Source organism: Coenobita brevimanus, chromosome 61 (assembly GCF_032717465.1).
Source record: "Coenobita brevimanus isolate Jiangsu-jjx chromosome 61, ASM3271746v2, whole genome shotgun sequence".
Taxonomy (NCBI): Eukaryota; Metazoa; Arthropoda; class Malacostraca; order Decapoda; family Coenobitidae; genus Coenobita; species Coenobita brevimanus.
The window spans coordinates 36,030,911-36,057,368 of NC_137014.1; the positions used below are offsets into that span (position 1 = coordinate 36,030,911).

Here is a 26,458-nt window from a genome sequence, read left to right on the forward strand (position 1 = left end):
CCACAATTACTACCACAATTAATACCACAATTAACACCACAATTACCACCACAACTCCCACAATCAATACCAGAACCACCACAATATCCTGCAACTACCACTATAACCTACTACCACAACTACCACTGTTTCTACAACCATAACTACCACAATCTCCTACCACAACTACTAACATAACAACCTACCACTACCACAACAACCACCATCCTAACTACCACCATTCTACTACCCCTACAACTAACATTATGACACGAACTACCAGGATAACTAATTCCACCACTACCACAGTACCTACCACCACAGTTACCACAACTACCAGCATAACAACCACAACCAATACCACAACCATCACCACCAACATTACTACCACCACCACAACTACCACCATCACCATCACTACTACCACAACAAACAGCTCCCCTACCACCACCCACCACCACCACAACTACCTCAATCACCAAATACCGTAGCTTCCTGTGGCGATATACAAATGAGTTCCGTCTTGTAAGGAAGTGAGAAAGAAAGATGGAAGAAAGAAAGACAGAGAGGAGGATAAAGGGGTAGATAGATAGACAGATAGACAGAAACAAGACAGACTGGGCATAGAAAGACAGATAGACAAAAATATCTATCTATCTATCGATCTATCTATGCAGGTAAATATATATAATTCTTACACATTACACACTGTTTATCTATCTACCTATCTATCCATCTATCTATCTATCTACATATACATAACTTTTTTTGTCAGCTTTGAGAAACATTCACTCCTGAGAAAGTTTTAAAGTCACAAAGGTAAAGAAAGTGAGCGAATTAAAGAAAGTGAGAAAATAGGGAGTGGCATGAGGAAGTATGTGATAAGGCTACGAATATATGGCAATTACGGAAATGGACTAGCTCTCTCTCTCTCTCTCTCTCACACACACACACACACACACACACACACACACACACACACACACACACACACACACACAGACTGAATGCACCCGTCTCCAAGTTAGAGCAATAAGGTCGAAATTGGGCAGCGTTTCCCCGAGATTACCGCCCAAAGCCGCATTATAACAATCACAGTAGGAAGCTGGCAGGCTATTTTGGACGGTGTGTGAACTACCTCTCTCTCTCTCTCTCTCTCTCTCTCTCAACACATCATGTTTATATGTATGTACATATTGATGTTTAATAATAATAATAATAATAATAATAATAATAATAACACCAATAATAATAATAACAATAATAATAATAATAATAATAATAATAATAATAATAATAATAATAATATCAATAATAATAATAACAATAACAATAATAATAATAATAATAATAACAATAATAATAATAATAATAATAATAACAATAATAATAATAATAATAAATAAAACCATCTTACATTCCAAACACCAACTCTTACCAATCAACATAAAATTCTTAAAAAAACAAACAAACAAACAAACAAACAACCTTTTCTTCAGACGCTGCCACCTTCTTACGCAATCTTGAGAGGACTTAAGATGGAATTATTTCTTACGGGTTAAGTGGCCTGTGTATGGTAGGGAGAGGGGAGGAAGAGGGATGGAAGAGGGGAGAAGAGGAGAGGAAGATGGTGGAAGGGGGGAGGGAGAGGACGAGGGGAGGAAGTGGGATGGGGAGGGGAGGAAAATGGGAAGAAAAAGGGAGGAAGAGAGGAGGAAGCGGAGAAGAAGAGTTGAAGATGAGGGGAGGAAGAGATGAAGAGGGGAGAAAGAGGGGAGGAAGAGATGAAGAAGAGGGGAGAAAGAGGGGAGGAAGAGATGAAGAAGAGGGGAGGAGGAGATGAAGATGACAGGATGAAGAAGTGGGGAGGAGGAGGAGAGGAAGACCGAGGAACAATGTGTAGGATCGCATGTGACCTTAAGAACAGCCGTGACCTCTGATGACCTACAATGACCTCTCCAGCAAGTACTTAAGATGTTTTTTTTTTTTTCTTATGACATTTTCCATTTTTTTTTTTTTTTTGATTCGTTACATGAGATTTTTTTTTTTTTTGGGGGGGGGAGTTAATGATTTTCTTGTTTTTCTTTTTTCCATGTCGATTTTCATTAAGAATTTTTTTTTCCCTTAAGCTGTCGACTTTTGCTGACTTGATTGATTTTCTGATTAACATTTAGGCGTGGAATGATAATAAAGATAATAATGATAATGATAACAGCAATAATAACAGAAGTAATAATAATAATTTCATTTACAACAACAATAATAATAATAACATCAATAATAGTAATGATAATAAAGGCAGATGGAGAAGAGAGGAAGAAGATAAATAAAAGGAAAGAAAATGGAGAAGGAATGATTGAAGGAGACACAGAAGAAACGGGAAGAAGGGAAGGAAGGAGAAAGAGGAGGGAAGGAAGAAAGAGGAGGGAAGGAAGACAGGAATATTGTATAAGACAGAGGGAAGGAGGAAGGAGGAAAGATGGAAAGAAGGAGGAAAGATGAAGAGAAGGAAGGAGGAAAGATGGAGAGAAGGAAGGAGGAAAGATGAAGAAGGAGGAAAGATGCAAAGAAGGAGGGAAACTCGCCTATTAAATCCTTCCTTTTAGAGAGAGAGAGAGAGAGAGAGAGAGAGAGAGAGAGAGAGAGAGTAAAGAAATTGGAAATAACTTGTCAAAAAATGTGAAAAAGTGAGCGAGAGAGAAAGAGGGAGAAAAAGTGAGAGAGGGAGGGAGGAAGATTTAGAGCCATGAGAGAGAGAGAGATTTCCGGATGAAGATACAAATTGCGTCCGAGGGGTATACACACACACACACACACACACACACACACACACACACACACACACAGAACTGAGAGAAAGGAGAGAACAGACAGAGAAGGGAGAAAACAGGGAGGGAAGGGTGAGAGAGTGAAAGGGAGAGGAGGGAGGGCTTCAAACGGCGTCCGAAGGGTAGGGCTAATGGAAAACAAACCTCTCCCTTACCTGAGCCACTCGCGATACGGTTAATTGCCAGACCCCGATGATACGCACCTGGTATTCGGTTAATCGTATGCCTATCATTCGCCGGTAAGTGGCACGAATTTGAGGTGTATAATTCGGATAACGCAGTGTATAATTCGGATAACACGGTGCATAATTCGGATAATGCTATGTATAATTCAGATAAAGAGGTGTATAGTTCGGATAACGTGGTGTATAATTCGGATAAAGCAGTGTATAATTCCGATAAACGAGGTGTATAATTCGGATAAGCAAGGTGTATAATTCGGATGAGCGAGGCGTATAATTCGGATAAACGAGGTGTATAATTCTGATAAAAATGTATAATTCGGATAATGAGTACGTATCGGATAATGAGGTTGATATATCGGATAATGAGGGCTATTAATCGGATAATGAGGTCTATAATTCGGACAATCGTACCTAGAGTATAATTAGGAAGTAAATGACGTGGCATCGGATAATTATGTAATTTGGAAATAATTGGGGCAGTTTCCATTATCAAGTCTGTTTTATAACTGAGAGAGAGAGAGAGAGAGAGAGAGAGAGAGAGAGAGAGAGAGAGAGGAATAAGTGAATTAGAACTAGCTTTAATTTGAGTTTGAGCGCTGCATGAACTCCCAGGCAAAAGTTTGATATGCTATGGCTGGAAAATTAGGTAGGTAGGTAGGTAGGTTGGTAAGCAGGAAGGAAGGAAGGAAGGGTTGTAGGTAGGAAGGTTTTCAGACAGGTGCACAGGAAGGTGGGAGGTAGGTAAGTAGGTAGGCTGGTAGGTAGGTCGGTAAGCATGCAGGAGACAAGTAGTTAGGTAGGTATGGAAGTCAGCAGAAAGCAGAAAGTTAGCAGGAAGGCTGGTAAGTAAGCAGGTAGGTAGGTAGGTAGGTAAGTGGGTTGCATGTAGGTAAGCAGAATTTGGGAGTTGAGATATTCGCGTTGGTAAGTAGGGAGGTAGAGAGGTAGGTAGAAATGCAAGTGGACATATCTGAAACTATAAATACTAATACAGTGTGTAGGTATGTAAGTAGGCATGTAAGTAGGTAGGTAGGTAGATAGCGAGTTAAGATTACAGTGCTTACAAATACAATAATACAACAGAGGTACACGCTGATCGTAAGTTATACACGGTACCACCAGACCACCGCGGCTCCCCTACCTACCAACCTACCTACACACTCCTCAAAACACCTTCCACTTCCTTCCTCCATTTGTCTACCAACCTATCTATTTTTTCACTAATCTATCTATCTAATCACCTCATCAAGCTTAATTATTCCTTCACCTTTCTTAAATCACCTCCTTAATTACCACATAAGAACATCATTAACTCTTGTAAATATCTTTCCTCATCAATCTACTTAATTAACTGCTTCCGGCAACATCGTACAGGTAAATATAATCGTACAGGTAAATGTCTTGCGTAAATCTTGGTTTGTTTATAAAGTCTTTCTTCATGAGAGAGAGAGAGAGAGAGAGAGAGAGAGAGAGAGAGAGAGAGAGAGAATGCTAATTGCCTAAAGAGAAAGAGAATATCCAACAAGATTTTCCACGCAGCCCCTCATTACCACCATCTCATTACCACTAGCTCATTACCTCATTATCTCATTACCAGCCACCTCATTACCACCTAACTCATTACTAACCACCTCATTACCACCTACCTCATCACCACTTCATTATCAGTCACCTCATTACCACCACCAAATTTGCACCTCATTACCACATCATTTCCTCATCACGGAACATCACTATCATCATCAGCCGCTGTGTGTGTGTGTGTGTGTGTGTGTGTGTGTGTGTATGTGTGTGTGTGTGTGTGTTTTGTTCATTTATTTTGTTCCATAAATTACTGATAAACAGAAAAAAACATCAATTATTTTTTACCCCTCTTTTGTTCCCAACCCTTTCAGTACGAGTATTTTTTTTTCATAATTTCATCCACATATATATAAAATTTCTGAACAATATAATTTATGAATATTCTATGGACAACTCTCTCTCTCTCTCTCTCTCTCTAGCTGGGAAAAAGAGGCCTAAATGATGATGATGATGATGATGATGATGATGATGATGATGAGGAGGAGGAGGAGGAGGAGGAGAAGAAGGAGAATTACAATGATAACGACAATGACAATAATAATAATAATAATAATAATAATAATAATAATAATAATAATAACAACAAAGACTGCCACCCTCAAACACTTTATCTATCCATCTATCTATCTATTTTTTAATTATAAGTGACCCCCTACTTATAACAGATTAATAACACAGCGTAAACCCCTTCTCCACCTAATCCCGTTAATTGCAGAGTCGTTAAGTGGCAATTGCACACCTGACCTTTGCAACACTTGACCTGGGGGTGGAGAGGGGGGGGTGTTGCAGGATCGTGTGGATTTTTTTTTTTACACCTTTCTCTCATTAGGGTCAAAAATGAGCGGTAGATAGATAGATAGATAGATGGATGGATGATGGATGGATGGATAGATAGATATATTGATAGGTACTCTTTCCTCGGCCGATGATTTCATTTTTTTTTTACGAAATTAATGATAGGCCTACGCAGAAAATAATAATAATAATAAAAATACTAACAACAACACCAACAACAGTAGATATTCATACATAATAATAATAATAATAATAATAATAATAATAATACGGAATTTTCATCACGCTTCCTTGGAGTCTAAGGTTCGTACTATAAGTGGTTTTGGAGAGAGAGAGAGAGAGAGAGAGAGAGAGAGAGAGAGAGAGAGAGAGAGAGAGAGTTATGCTCCTTGTTATACCCACTGTGTATTAACCACGCAAATTACGTCGACATAAAAGAAAAAAAAATGGCACGCAAAAGAATGTCAAAATATGCTAAATAAATCGCTATGGAAAAGGTGTTAAGTAGAGAAGTCACGAATTAACACTTCATTCCCTAAATTGAAATAAAATTGGTAATAGTAAAGGTGTTGAATTAATTAGGGAAATACTCACAGGTGTATACAGGTGTAGCCTTTTCCATGATACTCCTGTCCACGAGCATCAAGTTACCTGGAATGAGAGAGAGAGAGAGAGAGAGAGAGAGAGAGAGAGAGAGAGAGAGAGAGAGAGAGAGAGAGAGAGATTGTGGTATAGCCTGGTGAACTCAGGATAGGGAGGGGGGAAGGGGAGGGAGGAGGTGGGGGAGAGGAGGGGAGGGAGGGAGAAGAGGGGGAAAAGGGGTAAGGGAAAGAGGGGGAGCAGAGGGAGGAAGGGGGAAAAGGGGAGTAGGGAAGAGACGGGAGAGAGGCGGGAGGATTATCAAATGTATTATTATTATCATTATTATTATTATTATTATTATCATTATTAATATTATTATTATTTCTAATACAACCTTCAAACTGACTAGGAGAAAACTAACCTCTCTCTCTCTCTCTCAAATCTTTACCCTCCCCCCCCCTCAAAAATGCCATCATAAACAATAAACATTACAATTAACAGAAACTGCCCAGTAATTACCTGGGCTGGGGGCAATTAAGAGTTATATTTTGCAATTTTTTTCAGGAGGGTAAATGACTTCACTTTTCAATAATTAAAAAAAAAATGATTCCTTTGACTTTTGATTTTTTTTTGGGGGGTAAGCTAAAAAAAACTATGCATATCTCTCTCTCTCTCTCTCTCTCTCTCTCTCTCTCTCTCTCTCTCTCTCTCCATTATTTACCTCCCCATCTATCTCTCTCCCTCCCTCCCTCCCTCCCTCCCTGCCTACCTACCTACCCACCTGCCTAATTATTTACACCTTGTCCACCTGTGTTGAGGTGTGGGGAGATCGGTAGTCGCGATAAGGCAGGTCCTCTCTTTGTGTAGGGGGCGGTGTGTGTGTGTGTGTGTGTGTGTGTGTGTGTGTGTGTGTGTGTGTGTGTGTGTGTGTGTGTGTGTGTGTGTGTGTGTGTGTGTGTGTGTGTGTGTGTGTGGAGAGAGAGAGAGAGAGAGAGAGAGAGAGAGAGAGAGACAGCTACACAGATAGATGAATTATATACTGTAAATAGATTGATAATTTACAGATATATCTAGTTAATTTATGTTTACAGACTGATAGATAGATAGAACAGATAGATACATAGGCAGTCAAATAGATAGATCGATAGAAGAGAAGGGAGTGTCAAAAATAACTTAAAAAAACGGAAAATGCTGAAATGAGGAGACTAAACGGAAATGAGTAGGCAGGAGAGGAGATGAGGCGGTGATGAGAATATGCTAAGGAACGACTCTCTCTCTCTCTCTCTCTCTCTCTCTCTCATTTTCCCATCTGTCACTCATTTTCTCCCTCCATGCATGATTATGACCCCGGGATTCTTATGGTAATTTCTCTCTCTCTCTCTCCCTCTCTCTCTCTCGCATCCCTAAACTTTCAATGTCCGTAACTTGGTCATTTCCTACCCTACTTTCTCCCTCTCTCACTCACTGTTTCTGAACTCTCTTTGTCTCCGTCTGTCTGTCCGTCTCTGTCTCTGTCTGTCTGTCTGTCTGTCTCTCTCTCTCTCTCTCTCTCTCTCTCTCTTCCTTTAGTTTTTTTTTCTCCACTGCATTCCCTCTTCTTCTCCTTTCCTCCCCCTTTTTCCCCCTCTTCCCCCCCCTCTCTCTCCCTCTTCCTCTCCCCTCCCCATCCCTCTCCCTCTCCTCCTCACTCCCCCTCTTCCTCTCCCCTCCCCATCTCTCTCCCCCTCCTCCTCACTCCCCTCTCTCTCCTCCCCCCAACTCCGCTCCTTCCTCTCCCCATCATCTCGCCCTCTCACCACTCCATTTCTCCTGTCTCCCCTCTCTCTCCCCCCCCCAATGTTAGGAGCAACTCTAGCAAATCACCCATCGACCCAGCAGACGGCCCCCCCAAAGTGCTTTCGTAACTGCCCTATTGAACATACCATTTACAGGGCCGTCCTTCCCCCCGGCCCGCACTAACGATGAAATATTGGCGTGAAAATGCTCATCCCTTCTATCCATCCATCTATCCAGAACTCATCCATCCATCCATCCACCTACATCTCTCCATCCACCTTATCTCTGCCTATCCACACACTATCCACCCAGCCATTCGCCTATCCACCCCCTCCCCAAGACACACTCATCCCTCCCACCCACCTACCCACTCATCCATCTACTTACCTACCTATCCACCCACCCATCCACCCTCTCACCTACCTATCCACCTCCCCATCCACCCACCTACCCATCCCTTCCCCCAAACCCAGAGAGAGAGAGAGAGAGAGAGAGAGAGAGAGAAATAAGTGAATCAGTGAAAGAAAACGGGATGCGAGAGGGTGACGATGATAAATAAGTTCATCTCATCACTAATTTCAACATTTTCGTCCCTCCCTCCCTCTAAATCGTCTCTCCCTCCTCCCCTCTCGTCCCTCCCTCCCTCCAACTCCTCCCTCTCTCCCTCCAAAGGATACTGCGTATGCTCAGGCTTATGCTCAGGCTGTGAAGGAGAATTAAGGAGAATTTGCAAGGGTGTGTTGAGAGGCGTAAGATGGCCGTCTCTTTTCACACCTTTCTTGTGTAAGGTGTTTTGCAGGAAATTGAGTCCACGCCCGCACGCACACACACACACACACACACACACACACACACACACACACACACACACACACACACACACACTTGTCATACACTGGCCTACATACATACACACATATTAACGCAAACATAATTATAAACTCTCTCTCTCTCTCTTCTCTCTCTCTCTCTCTCTCTCTACCTGCACCGTACTCTTTCACCTGTCTCCCTCGCTCCTTATCGCTCCCTCTCAGGCTTCACTCCTTCACTCCCCTACTATACTTCATCTCTCCATTCTTCCCTCCCTCCTTCCCTCTCTCCCTCCCTCTCTCCTTCATCTTTACACCCTCCTCCATCCCTGTACCCTCCCTCCCCCCTTTCCCTTCTCTGCATCCTTCCTCTCTCCATCACCATCCCCTCCTTCATCTTTCCATTTCCTCTTCCTTCCTTCCTTCCTTCTTTCCCTCCATCTCCTCCTCCCCAATTCCCTTCTTCACCCTTTCTCCCTCACTCTTCCTCTTCTCCTCCATTCTTCTCTCCATCCCCTTCTTCCTCCCTCCTTCCAACATTATCCTCTCTCCTCTTCTCTCTCTCTCTCTCCATTTCTCCCTCCCTGCTCTCTCCTTCCTTCTATCCCTCTCTCCTCTCTCTCTCAACCTCCCTCCCTTCATCAGTTCCAACTTACTGCTTCCTGCGTCTCTCTCTCTCTCTCTCTCTCTCTCTCTCTCCATACTTCACAACATACTCCATCCCTATCTTTCCTATTGCCTACCTTCCTACCTACCTACCTTCCAATCTTCCACCATGCTTGCTTTCCTGCCTACCTACCTGCCTACCTACCTACCTACCTACCTACCTACTAACTACATGCCTACCTACCTACCTACTTACCTACCTACCTACGTGCCTACCTACCTACCTGCCATCAAGACTACGTAGCGCCAAGTTTGAGCAGATCAGGTTCAAACTCCTCGTCTTCACTCCATCAAAGGAGGAGGAGGAGGAGGAGGAGGAAGCGAGAAAGGTGTGTGTGTGTGTGTGTGTGTGTGTGTGTGTGTGTGTGTGTGTGTGTGTGTGTGTGTGTGTGTGTGTGTGTGTGTGTGTGTGTGTGTGTGTGTGTGTGTGTGTGTGTGTGTTGTATGGGTCTCAGGGGACGGGCTACTTAACCTATGTCGAGAGAGAGAGAGAGAGAGAGAGAGAGAGAGAGAGAAAGAGAGAGAGAGAGAATTTCATGGCGCCATAAAACTAGAGTCAAATTAACTCAGTCTATCCTTTAACCTCTCTCTCTCTCTCTCTCTCTCTCTCTCTCTCTCTCTCTCTCTCTCTCTCTCTCTCTCGCATGGCTTCATTATAACTTTCTCCCTCACTTTTTCTCTCTCTCTTACTCTCTCACCCTCTTTTTCTCCTCCCTTATTCATCACAAGCATTCTCTCTCTCTCTCTCACACACACACACACACACACACACACGCCTTACCTCATTATCTTGTTAAACTTTCTTCTCCTGTTCTCTCTCTCTCTCTCTCTCTCTCTCTCCATAGACCAGAATCGAACCCGGGACTGATCGATTGCTGTCTCATTAACTGTGCCACACTAAAAACAGAAAGGATAAGGCTGTACTGTAGTTGCCTATCCACCCTTTTGAGGCTAGACAGACAGATAGATAGACAAGTAGATAGACAGACTGACAATGGAAAACAGGGACAGACAGACAGACAGACACTGATAGATACAGACAGACGGACTGACAGACGGACGGACATACGGACTGAGACAGACAGACAGACAGATGGAGGGATAGCCAGACAGACGGACAGACATGGACAGACAGAGACAGACAGACATACGCTGAGAAAATTATATTAAAAAAGATGAGATGAAGAAATGAAAATCAAAATTATGAACAGAAGAGGAAGAAGAGGTGAAGAAAAAGTGAAAGAAAAAAATAATAATGAAAAGGCCAATGAAAAATTATATATATATGTAAGGAAATGAAAAAAGATGAAAAAGCCACTGAGATGGAAGTGATAATGAGAAGGAAATGAGAAAGAACGAAAAAATAAAACGAAAAAAATAAAATGAATAGCTATGAAAAAAAACAGAAAAAACGATGAAAAAAAGAAATGAAAAAACAGGAAAGGGGAAATGAGGAAAGAAATGTGTGAGAGAAGGAATGATACATGTGAATTGCCAGTCAGGAAGATGGGGTGGAAATGACGAATGAAAATGAAGTTGTGAGGGGAGGGGAGGGGAAGGGGGAGATGAGAGGGGAGGAGGAATGTGGAAAAGATGAATCGAAAATGAAGGAAAGTGTATGGGTATTTGAGGGGAGGGGAGGGGAGGGGAGGGGAGGGAAAGGGAGGTCATGAGGGGAGGGGAGGGGAGGGGAAGCAGGTTACCACACTCAAACTTCCATATAATACCAAGGTGCTGTGTGTGTGTGTGTGTGTGTGTGTGTGTGTGTGTGTGTGTGTGTGTAAACCATCTTCTCTCTCTCTGCCCCTCTTCCCTACCCCCACCATCCACTTCCTTTACACATGTATTTCTCTGTTATCTCCCTGCACCATTTTCTTTCTCCCCTGGCGCTCCATAACAACCCACTACGCCATATACTGGTGCCGGAGGGGGGTAGCCTTCATGCGGTGGCACTGATATAGCCGAGCAGACCCCCTGGTTATTACAAATGCCCCTCAACTCCCTCCCTGTACCTTAAAAATGGAATGATGGACTGTCAGAAAAAGGCAACATCAGGCTCAGTCCCCTACTACTACTGCTACTACTACTACTACTACTACCGGTTCCCACCACTAACACCTGTGGATCCTGTGCACCTGTTTTCCTACAACCTTAAGATGGCCTCAACACCTGTCTATCTCTTACTTACTCTCTCCTCACAAGACGCACAATGATCAGAGCCATTCTCACTCATTTATTCATCCCCTACATATACCTCGGCCTGAAAAATGTATAATATTTCAGTCGTCTTCGTTATTCACTATTCATCAACAAAGCAACTTCCTCTTCACTCTTGTCCTTACGCACTACACACTTCCCCCTTCATCAGTTCACCCCACCCATTTCCACACCTCCACACGCTGTCCCCACCCCCACGCCCCAACCCGACCAGCACCCCACCCAACCCCCAACCCCCTCCACCCTATTCCCATCCTTCATTATCTTCACTTTCTTCCACCCTTCCCTACCCATCCCCACCTACCACCACCCACCGTCTCCCCCACCCACCCCGCCCCCTGCCTCACTCTCACTCACGGTCACAAACAACAGTGAATTCGTTTGCCGATTCTTGCATTTTCCCCTCTACAGCCGAGGGGACACCAGCGCCCTCTGCAGCAACACGCCCCTGCACTTTCCCACGCCCCCCCCCCTCTCTCTCTCTCTCTCTCTCTCTCCCTCTCTCGGACTGAAAGGGTTAAGCTACCACACAATGCTTCGGTGCCCTGTGCTGTAGACAAGAATATGGATTCATTGGACAACATTTCATTAATTTCTTGTGTTTCATATTTAATCTTTATTTCTTTGTCCATATCGTATAGTGCACACCATCACCAATATCTGCAACACACACACACCACTCACCCAACAGCACACTAATATCTATAACACTCACACACCATTCACCCAACACCACACCAATATCTATAACACTCACCACTCACCCAACACCACACCAGTCACCTAACACCACACCACTCACCCAACACCACACCAATATCTATAACACACACACACCACCACACCAATATCCGTAACACTCACACACCACTGACCCAACACCACACCAATATCCGTAACATTCACACACCACTCACCCAACACCACACCAATATCCGTAACATTCACACACCACTCACCCAACACCACACCAATATCTATAACATTCACACACCACTCACCCAACACCACACCAATATCCGTAACATTCACACACCACTCACCCAACACCACACCAATATCCGTAACATTCACACACCACTCACCCAACACCACACCAATATCTACAACACTCACACATCACTCACCCAACACCACACCCATATCTATAACACTCACACACCACTCACCCAACACCACACCAATATCTATAACATTCACACACCACTCACCCAACACCACACCAATATCTATAACATTCACACACCACTCACCCAACACCACACCAATATCTATAACATTCACACACCACTCACCCAACACCACACCACTCAGCCAACACCACACCACTCACCCAACACCACACCAATATCTACAACACCCACACATCACTCACCCAACACCACACCCATATCTATAACACTCACACACCACTCACCCAACACCACACCACTCACCCAACACCACACCAATATCAGTAACACACATACACCACTCAGCCAACACCACACCAATATCTATAACACACACACACCACTCACCCAACACCACACCAATACCTATAACACACACACACACCACTCAGCCAACACCACACCACTCACCCAACACCACACCATCACTGTAAGGAGTCAGACACATTACAGCCGGGTTCCATTTTTTTCTTATATTATGGAAACTTGTGCGGAAAACCTCTGAGCTTGTTTAACCCAATGAAAATTACAAACCATTTCCTGCACTGGCCCAGAATTGAACCCGCGACCTTATGAACCCTAATCCTTGCACGGAATCCACACATCCCCAGCTTTGCTCCGGACACTGAAAGTCCGTGATTTATACCTATCTATCTATCTCTATATATAAAATGAAGAGGAAACCCAGCACTCAACAGAAGAACATCATGTCGTTAATTTGGCACAACTTTACTCCCTCATCAGACAATGTACAAGTTAAAAGTACAAATAAAGAAGTTAAACCAAGCCAAGAAAAAGGACAAAGAATAAAACAAACACTAAAAAAAAGTAAAGCAGAGTCCACTGATAAAACACTACACAAGGCAACGTAAACCACAAACAGAGAAGCAGACGGGAAGTATCGACGCTGGCTAGTGACGGCCTTTGGTGCACCGCTAAAGGAAACTCGACTAGAGGGAGACGCACCTGGGCAGCAAGACAGGCGAGGACCAAGGTGTCAAAGCGGAAGTGGAGGTCAAATTCTAAGAGGTCAAAGCGGAAGGGGAGGTCAAATTCTAAGAGGTCAAAGCGGAAGGGGAGGTCAAATTCTAAGAGGTCAAAGCGGTAGTGGAGGTCAAATTCTAAGAGGTCAAAGCGGAAGGGGAGGTCAAATTCTAAGAGGTCAAAGCGGAAGTGGAGGTCAAATTCTAAGAGGTCAAAGCGGAAGGGGAGGTCAAATTCTAGGGGGTCAAAGCAGATTGGGAAGGTCAAATTCTCAGCACTATTTACGTATGGCCATGAACTGTATATTGACAAAACTAAATGACCAGCTAAGAGTTCGTACCTTCGAAAACCTAGGTCAGGGAGAAAAAAAGAGGTCATTTGCCAAACCATCGTACATCTCATACACCCGAAAAGGTAAATGATTTAAAAAGTATGGATATGAGGAAATGTATACTGGAGAGAGAGAGAGAGAGAGAGAGAGAGAGAGAGAGAGAGAGAGAGAGAGAGAGAAGGCTGAAGATGACAGGATGATGATGATGATGATGATGATGATGATGAGGAGGAGGAGGAGGAGGAGGAGGAGATGGGAAATGAGAAAAGGGAAGAACAACGAAGAAGGAAATGAAGATGGAAATGAATGACAGAGGAATAAAGGAATTTAGATTGAATATAGACGAGGTGAGAGAGAGAGAGAGAGAGAGAGAGAGAGAGAGAGAGAGAGAGAGAGAGAGAGAGAGAGAGAGAGAGAGAATTCTGTAAAGCAGAAGGGAGAGGAGGGATAGAGGGAGGATTATGTGGGGAGAGTAAAGAGAGAGAGAGGGAGAGAGAGAGGGAGGGGAGAGAGGGAGGGGGGAGAGAACTCATGAATAGGGAGGAGGGAGGGAGGGATGGAGGGATGGAAGGGCAGAAACGGATCGATGGGGGGAGAGAGAGAGAGAGAGGGAGAGAAGAGGAGAGAGAGGAGAGGAAGGAAGTGATTTGGGGTTACCTCTCTCTCTCTCTCTCTCTCTCTCTCTCTTTTCTTCATTCTTTTCTCCTCATTTTTCCTTCCTTCTTTCTCCCCCTTTCTCTCTCCGTATTTCTTTCTCCCTCCTTCCTCAAGTCTCTCCCTCTCTCTCTCCCTCCCTCTCCTCCTCCTCCTTTCTCCCTCCCTCTTCATCTTTCTTCCTCTTTCCTCACCCCCTCCTCCTCCTTCTCCCTCCTTCCTCTCTTCCCTCCCTCCCTTTCACTCTCTTCCCCACCTCCTTATCTTTCTTCCGCCTTCCTCCTCCTCCTCCTCTATTCACACATTCCCTTCACCTCAAAAATCTCATTGCCTTCCTCCCTCCTTCTTTGGCTTCTCTCTCTCTCTCTCTCTCTCTCTCTCTTTCTCTCTCTCTCATCTACATTATTAAAAACCAAGACAGTTGACTGGAAAGCTCACTATTACCCAGCCTTTCTCCTTGATCTCTCTCTCTCTCTCTCTCTCTCTCTCTCTCTCTAACTCACTTTCATCCCTCCATTATCCATTCTATTAACTCTCAACCTTGCATCCTCTCTGTCTGTCTGTCTCTCTCTCTCTCTCTCTCTACTACTACTACTACTACTACTACTGCTACTACTACTACTACCACCACAACTTCTACTACTACTACCACTACTACTACTAAAGCATGAAAATTGAACACACATGAACAGAACACAGAACACTGAACACGATGAAGAAATGATTAAAAACAAGATAAGAAAAATCCGCCTGAAAAGAGAAATAGCCAAGAAATAGATAAGAAATGGACAAGAAATAGATAAGAAATAGACAAGAAATAGATAAGAAATAGACAAGAAATAAATAAGAAACTGATAAGAAATAGATAAGAAATAGACAAGAAATAGATAAGAAATAGATAAGAAATAGATAAGAAATGGACAAGAAATAGTTAAGAAATAGATAAGAAATAGATAAGAAATAGATAAGAAATAGACAAGAAATAGATAAGAAATAGATAAGAAATGGACAAGAAATAGATAAGAAATAGATACGAAATAGACAAGAAATAGATAAGAAATAGACAAGAAATAAATAAGAAACTGATAAGAAATAGACAAGAAATAGATAAGAAATAGACAAGAAATAGATAAGAAATAGACAAGAAATAGATAAGAAATAGACAAGAAATAGACAAGAAATAGATAAGAAATAGACAAGAAATAGATAAGAAATAGATAAGAAATAGACAAGAAATAGATAAGAAATAGACAAGAAATAGATAAGAAATAGACAAGAAATAGATAAGAAATAGACAAGAAATAGATAAGAAATACTGTAGACAAGAAATAGATAAGAAATAGATAAGAAATAAACAAGAAATAGACAAGAAATAGATAAGAAATAGACAAGAAACAGAAAATTGATAAAGTTAAATATCGACTGAGATTTTAAAGACTGAGGTAAATCCAGTCCACTCATTTCAACCTGGCTCAAAATTTCGTCCTTTGCAGCTTATTTACAGAGAAAATATGATGTTACGGCTCTACCATCTTTCCACAGCACTTCTTCGTGACTAGCAACTTATTCTAGTGTTAATCTCCCCCACAACTCAGGTTTCATGATGGAGGGATGGTAATTTTAGGCCAATTGACGTGGAAGGAGTAACATCATCTGACCTGGAAAAGATGTGTGGATAATTCTTCCAACCCAATAAAAACTAAATACAAAATTATTATTATATTTATTGAACATTCCAGCTACAGTAATATATGTTTCCTTTTCGTCCTTTCCTATAAAAATTTCTATCCAATTATCATTATTATTTTTTATTTATTTATATATACTATACTCGCTTAAGGGCAGCCATTGGCGGCCTTTCCGATCGATTTGACAAGGCTGTGTTAAGGTAACTTCAATGCCCAAAAAGAAAGTGATCCACCTAAAGGCCGCCTTTGGGGGCCTTCGCTCGATGTCAAAAGGCCAGAAATAAATCATAACTCGTGGACCAGTGGACATTGTTTTCTTCTCTAAGTTAGAGCATTTTAAGGGTAGCTCGCTCCAACACAAGCGCTACAATGCACAGTTGTTGCTGTATTATCGTAACAAACGGACAAACCAACAAACATACGGAAAAGGATCATTATTAGATAGATAGATAGATATTGCGCTGTGTTCCTTCTCATATTTTCCTGCCAGTTTTGGATATTGTTACTGAAGGCCACGGGGGGCAGACTTCTTCTTTGATATGCTTATCTCCTGTATCGTACTCTGGCTGTACCCTTTGATAGCAGTTGTTTAGCAAGAGATATTCCCCCCCCCCACCTTTCTCTCTCTCTCTCTCTCTGCTGCTTCTCCCCCAGGCTGGCTTTCAATAGAGTGAGGTTTACGTGGTGTGTGTGTGTGTGTGTGTGTGTGTGTGTGTGTGTGTGTGTGTGTGTGTGTGTGTGTGTGTGTGTGTGTGTGTGTGTGTGTGTGTGTGCGTGCGTACCCCACTAACACCCCTCTCCCCGCCTCTCTCTCTCTCTCTCTCTCTCTCTCTCTCTCTCTCTCTCCCTCCTTCCCCACCTCCCTTCACTCTTTAACTCTTCCTCCCCTCTTCCTTATATTTCTCCTTCCTCTCTCTCCCTCTCTACTCTCCTCTCATCCTACCTCCTCTTCACTCCATGCCCCTCCTTCTCTTACTTCCTGTTCCTCCCCCCTCTCCCTCCCCCTCATATCCACTCCCCCCCACCTACCCCCAACTCTCTTGTACCTCCATTTTTTCTACTTAACCTTTGACCTATGATCGTCACCAGCCTACCTGTCTCTTCTTCTCCCTCACTTCACCCTACCTACCTCCCTTCCCTTCCACCCCACCCTTCCCCACCTTCCTTATCCTCACCCTTACTTCTCCCTTACCTTACCTCACACACACACACACACACACACACACACACACACACACACACACACACAAACCCCTGCCTCACTCCTGCCACACTACCTCACCATTCCTACCTCATCCTCTTTCATATTCCTCTCCCTCACCCCCCCCTCTCTCTCTCTCTCTTTCCCTCTCTCCTCCCCCCTCTCACCCCACTACCCCCTACCACATACTTCTTCCCACTACTTCCCTCCCTGTACCACCCTCCTCCCTCACTTTACCTTCACGTCCTCCTTCTCTCTCCTCTCCCACTCTCTCTCTCCTCCCATAAAATCCTCATCCTAACCTTAAATAATAATGCCTGGCTATCCTTGTCTTTGAAGGAAAATACTCAAGGTTCGAAACATACAATGGGTCTGTTGCTGTTTGCTTTCCTTTGTGCTCTTCTGTACCCTGAGTGCCTCTCTCTCCCTCGTCTTCCTTCCTCCCTACTCTCCCTACCTCATCTTCCTTCCTCCCTACTCTCCCTACCTCTCTCCTCTTCTCCCCGACCCTATCATCCTATCCCCATCCCCTCACCACTCAAAAAAAAAAATAAATAAATAAATAAATAAATCGTCTCTTTCTTCTACTTCTTTCCACAACCCTCCTCTCTACCTATCCTTCTCTCTTTCTCCTTCCCTCCCCATCTCCCCATCCTTCTCCCCCCTTCCTCCCCTCTCCCCCACCACCACTACAAACAATACACCCTCTTTCCACCGCAAATTGTGTTCTTGATAAAACCCAATGGAAAAGAAATGATGGATACATAATGGGGTCCTTATTGTACTTGAAACACATCTTATATAAATTTCTGAGATCCACCTTGTTAGAAGGAAATAGGACAGGTATTGTATCCTTACCTGGGAAACTAGTGGTAGGGGAGAGAGAGAGAGAGAGAGAGAGAGAGAGAGAGAGAGAGAGAGAGAGAGAGAGAGAGGCCTTCACGTGGTGGCACTGAGGTAGGCGGTCAATGTCTCTGCCCGGTTATGCAAGACGTCCCGCACACCACCGCCATCACCAATACCACCACAACCACCACCATCACCACCACAATTACCATCAATACCACCACCACCACCGCCAACAATACCACCATCACCACCACAAGTACCATCAATATTAATACTACCAACCCCACCACCATCACTACCACAACCACCACCACCACAACTACCACCACCATCACCTGGTATACTAAAATAAATCAGGCTTAGTAAACAGTTCCTAGAGGCGACTTAGCATAAAAAGTCTGTGTAATTATAAGCCTAATGACATCTCCAGGAAAAGTCTACATATTGCCCGTACACACACACACACACACACACACACATACACACACACATACACACTCCTTCTTTCTCTCTCTCTCTACTCCAGACCCCAACCTCCTCACCCCTGACATCCCCCCTCACTCCACCACCCCCTGATCTCCCCCCCTCATCCTACCACCCCTTGACCCCTGACCTCCCCCCTCACCCCACCACCCCCTGACCCCTGACATCCCCCCTGACCCCACCGCCTCCTGACGTCCCCCTCACCCTATCACCCCCTGACCTCCCCCTCACCCCACCACCCCTTAACCCCTGACCTCCCCCCTTACCCCATCACCCCGACCCTTGACCTCCACCCTTACCCCACCACCCCCTGACACCTGACCTCCCCCATCCCCATCCCCTCAACCCTACCCCCACCCCTTGACCTCCTCCCTCCCCCCTGACCCCTGACCTCGCCTGACCCTTCCTCCCCACTAATTGACCTTTGCCTCCCCCTGACCCGCCCCACAAACACGTCCTGACTATACTGGGAACGTTAAAGCTGGTCACTCCTCTCTCTCACTTTCTCTCTCTTACTCTCTCACTTTCTCTCACTTTCTCTCTCCCACTCTCTCTTTCTCTCTCTCACTTTCTCACTCACTTTCTCTCTCACTCTCACTTTCTCTCTCACTCTCTCACTTTCTCTCTCACTCTCTCAGTCTCTCACCATCTCTTGATCTATCTCACGTTCGCTCACTGTCTCTCTTTTTCTCTGTCTGTCTATCTATCCACTCATTTATCTATCTGTCAGTCTATCTATTTCTATCTATTCATCCATTCGCCCGTCCGTCCATCTATTCATTTATGTATCAATTTAGAGAGAGAGAGAGAGAGAGAGACAGACAGACAGACAGAGATACCGAGACAGACAGACAGACAAAAATAAACATATATGACAGACACCTCAAGACAGACAGACAGAATTAGACAGACAAACTCAAGAGACAAAGACAGGCACACAAACAGACAGACAGAAGCCCACATAACACAGTCCTTCAATGGCACAATTTCTGTCTCTTGTCAATCTTATAAAAAAAAAATCATCTGTTTTTTTCTGTTTGGATAATTTATTGTTGATGGGGAAGGGTCGATTATTATGGATTTTTATTTCTTATTTTATTTATTATTTTATTTATTTTATTCTTTTTTGACGGGAGAGTGAGAGGGAGGTTGGCTGAATTCCGTGTGTGTGTGTGTGTGTGTGTGTGTGTGTGTGTGTGTGTGTGTGTGTGTGTGTGTGTTTGAGACAGAGAGAGAGAGAGAGAGATACCAATTAACACAAGAATATACTATAATGCTAGTCACGAAGAAGTGCTATGTGAAGGAAGCAGAGCCACAGTATTGACTTATTCCGCCACTGAACAACGGGAAAAATTATGTAAAAAAAAAAAACGAAAATTTTCAGAAAAGTAAAGGTGAACGAAAGATTAATTAGCCCTTTCTACAGGTGTTCAACAGGTGCAAAATTAATTAATACAGGTAGGCAGGTGTAAGACAAGGATAGCAGTCTGTAGGATGTTATTTTTATAGTATTTAACCAGCGCTAGTAGGCAAGTGTGAGGAGAGTTTGGCAGTGTGCAGAGTGAGTTAGTATGTAGTATGTAGAGTGAGTTAGTTTTGCAAGTGTGAGGAGAGTTTGGCAGTGTGTAGAATGAGTTAGTATGTAGTGTGAGTTAGTTTTGCAAGTATGAGGAGAGTTTGGCAGTGTGTGGAGTTAGTTTTGCAAGTGTGAGGAGAGTTTGGCAGCGTATAGAATGAGGTAATATGTAGAGAGTAAGTTTTGCAAGTGTGAGGAAAGTTTGGCAGTGTGTAGAGTGAGTTAGTATGCAGTATGTAGTATGTACAGTGAGTAAATTTTGCAAGTGTGAGGAGAGTTTGGCAGTGTGTAGAGTGAGTTAGTGTGTACAGTGAGTTAGTATGTAGTGTGTAAGGTGAGTAAGTATGTAGTATGAGTTAGGTTTGCAAGTGTGAAGAAAGCATGACAGTATGTAGGGTGAGTTCATAGCACTTACCCAATACTGAAAGAAGTGTGAAGAAGATAGGGTACTGGGCATGTGTGAGGGCAGCAGGGTAGTATGTAAGGTGACTGCTATCCATCCACCCGCCCAGGTCGCCTCAGGTCAGCTTGGCAATCCCGGAGTCGATCACGAGGGGGGAGGTGAAAGGGGCTCAAGAGGTCACGATGGAAAAAATTACCTGAAGAGAAAAATGAAAAAATATATATTGAAAAGTGTCAGTGGAGCACCTAGTATTTTATTCACATATATAAAAGAAAAAAAGAAAGAATATTTTTTTCACCTGCAAAAAAAAGAAAAAGGAGAAAAGAGAAAAAAGAGAGAAAAACTGAACCCCAGCAGTTAATAATAATAATAATAACTAATAATAATAATAATAGTAATAATAATAACAATAATAATAATAATAATAGTAATAATAATAATAATATAATGAATCGAGCCATATAATTTTGAGATGCCTAAATACACTACGTTAAAAAAGAGAAAACGAAAAACAGCACAGAAAAAAAAAAAAGACTGAGGAAGGCAGTAGCAAAATTGACCAGCTGCAAAAGAGAGAGAGAGAGAGAGAGAGAGAGAGAGAGAGAGAGAGAGAGAGTAATAAATTGTTGGCCTGTGTATTTCAGGGCTTGATAGAAAACGGGAAACTGCAATCTAAAATAAAAAATGGAGGGGAGACGCAAGTAAACTGTTCGATGAGAGAGAGAGAGAGAGAGAGAGAGAGAGAGAGAGAGAGAGAGTTAAAAGCCTGCCAGTGTTGAAAATCACTTCCTCTCTCTCATTTCCTCAGTGTGTTTACCTTATGAATATTCACCTCTAAATCCCTCCCTCTCTCTCTCTCTCTCTCTCTCTCTCTCTCTCTCTCTCTCTCTCCAATTACCGCCTTTCCAAATTTTACTATCTATCTTTCTGTGTGTGTGTGTGTGTGTGTGTGTGTGTGTGTGTGTGTGTGTGTGTGTGTGTGTGTGTATTTATTTCTTTGTACCCATCGTCTCTCCCTTCTTCCTTTTCCTCCTCTCTTCCCCCCTCACTTCTCTCTTTCTCTCTTCCTCCTCTTTCTATTTCTCTCTTTTCCGTCTCCCTCCCCTTCCCTCCCTTCCCCAAATTCACTCTTCCTCCCCCTTCCCCCTCCTCCTCCCCCTCCCCTCCACCTTCCACACTTTCTTCAACTTCAAAGTAGTTTCCCATCCTCTCCCTCTCTCTCTCTCTCTCTCGGCTGTGGTGTCTTTATAGTGAGATAATAGAAAGGTATAATCCCCCCTTCTCTCTCTCTCTCTCTCTCTCTCTCTCTCATCACCACTGCGCGTAGATGTGGTTCAGATGACATGACAGGGAAATGAAGAGTGATATTTATAGACAGAGAAATGACAAAATATGACAATGATGGGAGAGTGAAGTGAGCAAATGGTAAAATGATGAGAGAGTGAAGTGTGGAAATGAAGAGGTAATGATGTGATTTAACAGTGAAATGAGGAGATGACGAGACAATTAGGTGGCGAAATGAGGCGACAGTGAAATGATATGATGGTGAAATTACTGAGGAGTGAGGGGTAATTCTCTCTCTCTCTCTCTCTCTCTCTCTCTCCTCAGTCTATGGCCACAACAACAACAATAACAACAATAATAAGTGGTGTGGTGTGGTGGAGGTGGTGGTGGTGATGATGATAGTAGTGGTGGTAGTGATGGAGATGGTGTGGTGTGGTGTGGTGTGAAAATGCCAAGGTTCTGTCATCACTTCTCTAATCTGGTGTGAGGCTGTGGTATTCGGAGAGAGAGAGAGAGAGAGAGAGAGAGCATTGATATTTCACACAACTCACACTTAATTCATCATTCATTCATTCAGTAAAGCCGCAACGCCCATCCACTATACACCACACAAACTACATCATTCACTCATTATACATCACACACACACACACACACACACACACACACACACACACACACACACCATTTTCTTTCCCACTCACTGACACACAGGGGATACTTAAACAAATATGCCATAAATACAAGACTGAATGATGCCTACACATTACATAAATACAAAGAAATACAAAGAACAGGGCGTAAGACTAATTAGGGAATACAAAGGAGTTCAAAGGAGAAAGAACAGAATACATAATTGGTCCTTTCGAGGCTGTTTATTTATAGGGAAGGTCTTACTAAAAACAAAAACAACAAAAACAGAAATATTAGTAAAAGACAAGGATAGAAGAGCAAGAAGACTCCCCTTCCCCCTACCCCTTCCCTCCTCCTCCTCCTCCCCCATACCCCCTTCCCTCCTCCCCCCTCTCCCCAAAGTCCTCTGAAGAAACCGGCAAGAAATAGCAAGAAGGATCACCATCACCTTCACATAGTCGCTTTTTCTCCCTTATTTCCTGACTATAATCGACTGAGTCACAGAAGCCAGAGTGTTAATAAGGAGAGAATTAAGATTAGTGGCTCCTCGAACTGAAGGGGTTGTGCGCTCTCTCTCTCTCTCTCTCTCTCTCCTTAACCCTTTGGCGCATATGTACTTAAGAAAAAATAAAGACAGCGAAGAGGAAAAATAAAGAAAAAAGAAAAGGCAAAGAAAAGGGTTGAAAATATTACACGTATGACTGTGTGTGTGTGTGTGTGTGTGTGTGTGTGTGTGTGTGTGTGTGTGTGTGTGAGCAATTACGTATACATGCATTTATTCATATATGTATGTGTGTATAAGTTTGTGCCTGTGTATGTGTGTATGTGTGTGCGTGTGCGTGTGTATAATCTTCAACACTCACACGCACACACCCACACATCGACACCTCAATATCGCGAAAACTGTGAGAAAAAATATATATCGCAGTTTTTTTTTTTTTTTTTTTGGGGGGGGGCCATTCCAGTGTGGATGAAAATTGAAAAAGAAATAACATTAGATAATCCTGGGGCTTGTATACAGGTGAGAGAGAGAGAGAGAGAGAGAGAGAGAGAGAGAGAGAGAGCAATATATCATTAAATGTCTCGCTCCCTCATGCGTCCTGTTTTTTTTTTTTCTTTTTGACAAATTTTTGGTTAAACAGTAATGAGGCTAACTTCTTTCTTTATTTATATATTTTGGTTATTTTTTATGGGCGAGGTGAGTGGCCCTTAGTTTGTAAAAAGAGAGAATTATTAGAGTATAACTTTGTCTTTCATTATTACTATTATCATCGTGTGTAATTGTCGTCACTTATCATCATCATTACTACTACTGCTACTACTACTACTACTGATGCTCTAACCTGACCTAACCTAAACTGAGGCGACCTAAACTGACCTACCCTAACATACTGTAACCTAATCCCACCCAACCTTCCCTGACCAAACCTAAAGTCCTCTAACTCCTCTAATTACAAACACTCAAACCCCATCTAACAACCGGAACCACGGCTGATCTAACAAGCCAATTATGTCCTAACTTAACCTATCCTGACCTAAGCAAAACTAACCTGAACTAAACCTAACTTAACTGAACCTATTATAACGAAGGCAAATACACCTCATCCACAGTGACCCTACCCCAACCCATCCCAACCTCCACTAACCCCCCCTGACCCAGCCTGCCCTGACCTCCCCTTGCTTCCGGGCCCCTGCCATTGCCCGGCCCATTAACCAAATACCGCCCATTAGCCGCTGATTTTTGCTACCATTAAAACTTTGGCCAGACACACACGGACCAGATAAAAAGATGCTGAGAGTCTGTTGAGTGTGTGTGTGTGTGTGTGTGTGTGTGTGTGTGTGTGTGTGTGTGTGTGTGTGTGTGTGTGTGTGTGTGTGTGTGTGTGTGCTAAAGTGAATGACTAAACTTCGTGCATGCAAATTTAATCCCCTCCAAACACCCACACAGCCACACACACGCACACACAAACTCTTCTCTCTCACACACACACACAAACTCTTCTCTCTCACACACACACACAAACTCTTCTCTCTCTCTCTCTCTCTCTCTCACACACACACACACACACACACACACAAAACTCTCTCTCTCTCGCTCTCTCTCTCTATCTTACACACACACACACACACACACACACACACACACACACACACACACACACAAACTCTCTTCTCTCCCATTCCCCATTATTTTCCCTATTCCCAAACTTCTTCTTCATCCACCCATTTAATTCCTTACTTCCCCCTTTCTACCTCTCCTTGTCCTACCCATCCCCATTTCCCCATTAGTTCTCCCCGCCTCTCCATTCACCCATTAGACACGACACCCATTTCACTGCCTATTTCCACCCCTCTCCTCCTCCAGTCCCTATTTCACCATTAACTTTCAATATGCTTTTTCAATCACCCATTCCCCATTTCCTCTCCCATTTCCCCATTAACATCCATTACTTCTTCACCTACTCATGACTTCCATCAACCATTAACCCATTTTTTTACCACCTCATTCACTCTCTCCCCACCTTTCCCAGCTCTCCCCTCCCCCACCCCTTCCCCCATTCCCCCCATCCCCCATCGCGTGCCACCCCCCCATTAGTGAGGCAGGATGAGCCATTAGAAGGCCAGGTGACGGGCAGCAGGCGAGGGTAACTAATGGAAATGGTAGTAACGCTTAGGGTAATGGTAGTAAGGGTAATGGGTGGTAATGGGGGGGGGGGAGAGAGAGAGAGAGAGAGAGAGAGAGAGAGAGAGAGAGAGAGAGAGATTTTGGAAACAGGTGTGAGGTGTGGGTGTAATTAGCCTGCATGCCACGGTGAAGAGTGCGGTCAGCAGTGGGGCAGAAAATTTATATATACCCCAGTCTCATCCTTTAAGATCTAATAATAATAATAATAATAATAATAATAATAACAATGATGATGATGGTGGTGATGGTGGTTGTTACGGCGATATGGATGATAATAATAATAATAATAATAATAATAATAATAATAATAATAATAATAAAAATAAAATAAAGGAGGGGACATTTAATAATAAAGAAAATATAAGAAAATGAAAAATCTAACTAATAATAAAAATAATAAGTCCCAGATTGACCGAAATGCTACACCTGCGTCCTCTCTAATTTTCATATTAAAATCCTCTCTCTCTACAGGTGATGGGCTGTAGCGACCCCACCTCCCAGCACTTGTGTCTGTCTCGTATCTCCTGGAGAAAAAAGGGGTCGTAGGAGAGAGTCTGGAACTTCATTTCACCACTAATTTACATCCCAAAGAGCTCTCCTCCTTCCTGTCTCTTCTTTTCTTGACTTTTTCTTCTCTTTCCTCTTCCTCCTCCTCCTTTACTGTCTTTCCTTTTACTTCTTCCTTCTCTTTTCTTTATTTCCTTTCCTCCTCCTCCTTCCCCTTCTTCTACTCCTCCTCCTCGTCCTCCTTCTTCTCCTCCTCCTCCTCCTTCTTCTTTTGCTTCTCCTTCTCCTTTTCATTGTCTTTTCTTCTTCCCTCCCTTCTCACTTTCCTCTCACTTCTCCTCCTCCTCCTCTCTTCTCTTCTTCCTTCTCCCTCCTCTTCCCTCTTCTTGTATATCCTCCTCCTCCTCCTCCTCCTCTCTCTTCAATCTTCTCCCCATCTCCCTCTTCTCCTCCTCCACGCCCCACCTTAAGCCGGGGTGATTGCAAGGGCTCGTGGTCAGTGATGGAGAGGGTGGAAAATGTTGCACAGTGTTGAACAGAACAGAGGTGGCAGAGGAGAGGCAGGATACAAAGACACACTGATAAA

The 26,458-nt window shown here is 43.3% G+C and overlaps 1 protein-coding gene across 1 annotated transcript in view; it reads left to right on the forward strand.

The window, feature by feature from the left end:
- The window catches only part of 5-HT2B (5-hydroxytryptamine receptor 2B), a 100,253-nt gene that overhangs the window by 19,493 nt on the left and 54,302 nt on the right, over positions 1 to 26,458 (forward strand). The window lies entirely within an intron of this gene.